We start from the raw sequence: 5,207 nt of genomic DNA on the forward strand, positions 1-5,207 counted from the left end.
AACGCGTCACATACTCACGAACTCGTATCGACGAGCTCTACAACTTTCGTGAAGGAAGTTTTCGCAAACGGGTGACGGAAGAAAGATCGATAATTTCGTTTGGAAATGTAACGTTTTTCTTATTAAACGTTCCGAGAACGTTTCCGTTTCCGTTCCGTAAAGTTGCAAACAATCATATTCATTTTAACTGAATTTCATAACTTTAAAGAATTCAAATTAAATCAGATATTGTTTGAAAAATTTAGGGTTATTACAATCTACCCCCCTTAAAGGAATTTCGTCCCGAAATTCAAGTTCACTCAACAAACAACTGTGGATATCTGGTCATCATGTCTGACTCTAGCTCCCAAGATGCATCACCCTCATCATGGTGACTCCACAGCACCTTGACTAGCTCAACTTCTCTTCTCCGAAGCTTCTTTGTGGATCTATCCAGGATACGAACCGGCTCGACCACAAATGTGGCATTTTCCTTCACTTCAATGGTGCTATGATCGATCATATGTGACTCATCTGATACATACTTCCTCAGCATGGAAATGTGGAAGACGTTGTGAACGCCGGACATGCTAGTAGGCAAGGCTAGTCGATAAGCTAGTTCGCCCACCTTCTCAAGTATCTCAAAGGGCCCAACGTACCTCGGAGCCAACTTTCCCTTCTTGCCAAATCTCACCACACCCCTCATAGGTGAAACTTTCAAGAACACATGATCTCCGATCTCAAATTCCACATGTCTCCTCTTCTGTCTGCTCTGAGCAGTCCGGATTCTATCCCGAATGATCGAGATCTTCTCCGTGGTTTCCTGAACCACCTCTGGACCCATCAGTGCCTCATCACCAACTTCGGCCCAACAGATCGGTGAACGACATGGTCTACCATAAAGAGCCTCATAAGGTGCCATGCCGATGCTAGAATGGTAGCTGTTGTTGTAGGCAAACTCAATCAATCTCAAATGATCTTCCCAGCTACCCTTGAAATCCAGCACACATGCTCTCAACATGTCTTCCATCACCTGATTCACCCTTTCCGTCTGCCCATCCGTCTGAGGGTGAAAAGCTGTACTCATATCCAGGGTAGTGCCCATCGCCTTCTGCAAACCACCCCAGAACTTCGAAGTGAAACGTGCATCTCGATCAGAAACAATAGAAACTGGAGCACCATGAAGTCTCACTACCTCACTCACATATAGTTTCCCAATACGTCCACGGAGTACTTCATCGACACTGGAAGAAAGTGAGCCAACTTCGTCAACCGATCGACAATCACCCATATGGCATCGTGACCCTTCTTCGATCTAGGCAATCCGGTCACAAAATCCATAGATATCTGCTCCCACTTCCAAAGAGGGATAGTCATTGGTTTCAACATGCCAGCTGGTCGTTGATGTTCTGCTTTCACTTGCTGACATGTAAGGCACTTCGATACAAACTCTGCTACATCTTTCTTCATACCGTTCCACCAGAATTGCCTGCATAAGTCCTTGTACATCTTGGTGTTCCCTGGATGAACGGTATAACGTGATCGATGTGCTGTACGAAGGACCTCCTCCCGAAGATCATCACAATCTGGGACACACAATCTAGCCCCAAACCTCAACCCTCCATCAGGTCCAACTCTCCATTCAGAAGGGCACTCATCAAGCGTATCTACTACAAGATCTGCCAACTTAGCTTGTGAGAGCCTATCCTGCGCCTAACCCTGTATGATCCTCGTGATCAATGTGGGTTGCACCGTGACACTACCAAGGAAAACCCTTGGTTCTCCTCCCGATGGTACTAAATCAAACTTCGATGCAGTTTCGAGCATGAACCATTCCTGGACCATAAGTGAGGCCACCACGCCTCTCGGTTTCCTGCTCAAGGCATCGGCCACCACATTTGCCTTCCCCGGGTGGTACTCTAATGTGAAGTCATAGTCCTTGAGGAGTTCCATCCATCTCCTCTGCCTCATATTCAGCTCCTTCTGAGAAAACAAGTACTTCAAACTCTTATGATCTGAAAAGAGTTGAAACTTCTCTCCATACAAGTAATGTCTCCAAATCTTTAGGGTAAACACAACTGCCGCAAGCTCTAGGTCGTGTGTCGGATAATTCTTCTCATGAATCTTCAACTGTCTCGAGCCATAAGCAACAACTCCTCCATGCTGCATCAACACACAACCCAAACCTTGGAGCGAAGCATCACTGTAAATGACATAGCCACCACCACTTGATGGAATCGTCAACACTGGGGCGGTGGTCAATCTGATCTTTAGTTTGTTGAATGCTTCCTCACATGCATCCGTCCACACGAAGGGAGTATCTTTCTTGGTCAACTTGGTCAATGAAGATGCAATACTAGAAAACCTCTCGATAAACCTCCTGTAGTACCCTGCCAAACCGAGGAAACTACGGATCTCTGTGGGGTTCTTTGGACGACTCTAATTCTTTACTGCCTCTACCTTTGACGGGTCCACTAGTACTCCATCTTTTGAGACAACATGACCAAGGAATTTGACTTCTTCCTTCTAGAACTCACACTTCTCTAGCTTGGCATACAGTCTCGCCTCCTTCAAGGTCTGCAACACTGTTCTCAGATGCACCACATGTTCTTCTTGTGTCTTGGAGTATATCAGAATGTCATCCACAAACACCACAACGAACTCATCCAAGTACGGGCTAAATACTTGGTTCATCAAACTCATAAAAACAGCTGGTGCATTCGTTAGACCAAATGGCATGACGACAAACTCATAATGTCCATACCGGGTCCTGAAGGCTGTCTTCGATATATCTTCTTCCTTCACTCTGAGCTGATGATAACCGGATCTCAAATCAATCTTAGAGAACACCGTAGCACCTTTGAGCTGATCGAACAAGTCATCAATGCTAGGTAAGGGGTACCTATTCTTGATGGTCACCTTGTTCAGTTCTCTGTAGTCTACACATAACCGTAAAGAACCATCTTTCTTCTTCACGAACAACACAGGTGCTCCCCAAGGTGAAACACTAGGTCTAATGAACCCTTGGTCTAATAGTTCATCGATCTGCACCTTCAGCTCCTTAAGTTCATTCTGCCCCATTCTATATGGCGCCTTTGACACACGTGCTGTACCGGGTACTACATCAATGCAGAAATCTACCACTCTTCGAGGAGGTAGCCCCGGTATCTCTTCGAACACTTCACCAAACTCAGATACTACCACAATGTCTGCAATAGTTACTTTCTGATCCACTGACTCCACATGCGCCAAAACTCCTGATCTCATGGCGTTATCAGACTTGAGGCAACGATAACGAAACGCAGGCTCCCCAGGTCTATGAAATGACACCACCATGTCGAAACAATCAATCACAGCATGCTGTGGTCTCAACCAATCAATCCCCAAGATCACATCATAAGTGTGGTCCGGAATCACAATCAACGAAGCAGAGAACTCTCTACTACCAATCAAAATCGGACAAGCTTTGCAGATTGTCTCTCACTCAAGTGATACTCCAAGAGGCGAAGTGACACATAAAGCGTTCCCAAGAGGTGTAGGAATCAATCCTAGCATCTCTACTACCGAACTAGCAATAAATGAATGCGATGCTCCCGTATCAAACAGTACTCTAGCAAGGTAGTCAAACAGTGATAATGTACCTTCCACTCCTGTGTCTCGCTGACCCACTGCGAACACTCTAGCTTGGCCCGCTGGTAGCTGTCTCTGCGGCCGTTCCTGCCTACCCTGAAGTGGTCGAGTACAATCTCGAGCTATGTGTCCCACTTGCCCGCACCGGTGGCAGCCTGCTCTCTTCGGTTTCGGGCAAGCTGAGGCGTAATGTCCCATCTCGTTGCAGCCATAACACCTCACCGCTGCCAATGGTCTGACTGGTGCTGCCCTGATAGCTAGGGGTGTCGCCCTTGCCGGGCCCTGATAGTGGGGTCTTGGTCTCTTCCATGACCTACCCGTCGGTCATGAGTGCTCGCTACCTGTACAGATTGCCTTGCCTTTTCCCTTTATATCTATGCTTCCCACATCTCCTGCTTGAGTCTTATTTGCTTGCTCCAAGTTCATGGCACTCTCAAATATCAGCTCCCTAGTAGTCAGGCAAAGGACTGATATCATGGTTTTGTACTCATGTTTCAGTCCTTGTAGATACTTCTGAGCTAAAGCGGTCGTACCCATATGCCTGACATACCGATACAGCTGCGAGAATCGAGCATCATACTCTCTAATGGTCATGTCTCCCTGCACCAGTGCCAGAAACAACAACTCTAAGTCCTCCTATACTGTGGCTAGAAAATACTTCTCTCGGAATATGGTGGTGAAACCTCCCCATGTGAATGTAGACACATCCACAGTCTGTCTCATGCTCTTCCACCAGTCTAGAGCATCACCTTTGAGAAAGAATGTAGCTATCTTTCTCTTCTCAATCTATGTGCACTCTATCATCTCAAAATAAGTCTCCATACCCTCGATCCAATGGTCAGCTACCATATGATCTAGTCCCCCATGAAAGGTCGGCGTTGACAGTGCACTAATATCCTTGATCAACTCCAATACTCGACCGTCATCTCTAACCGCAGGAGCTGGCTCAACCTGCTCCTCCTGTGGAGCAGCCTCCTCATACAGGTTCTCCACGTTGCGGACTCGGCCTGCGGCCCTACTTCGACCTCGCCTCTCGCCCGTCCTCGGCCCTTATCAGCGTTCATTACCTTCAAACAACGAAACACTTAGTCAATACTTGTGAAATCTCGATTTCAACTAAAACAGATTCCCAATAGATATCAACATGAAATTTCAGAATGAGATGAAACTTCGAAGTATCATCACAATACTCCCTAGAGGACCAAACCATAAGGTATGGCTCCTAAAACACTCTCGTGTACCCGACGACATATCAATACCGAGGAGCATGTGATGGGTGCCCGCCTGCAGTCAGATCATCGCTCCCGGATGATATTGATAATCGCCAAATACGCACTTAGGCTCTGATACCAACTGTAACGACCCCAAAATTTCGAGCTTAAAAACTCAAAATTTTAAAGTCGTTAAACACAAAATAATCTCAATGAAATCGAAATCATTTAAAATGTCACAGCGGATCAATTCTGAGTTCTCAATACAACTCAGACAAACCAATTATTACAAACCAAATTTATAATCCATACATAAAATGGAAATGTAATAATCCTCACAATCACTCACAAATCTCACAAATAAAACCACACCAATTCTCACACACA

The sequence above is a fragment of the Argentina anserina genome, chromosome 3 (assembly GCF_933775445.1).
Source record: "Argentina anserina chromosome 3, drPotAnse1.1, whole genome shotgun sequence".
In the NCBI taxonomy this organism is placed as follows: Eukaryota; Viridiplantae; Streptophyta; class Magnoliopsida; order Rosales; family Rosaceae; genus Argentina; species Argentina anserina.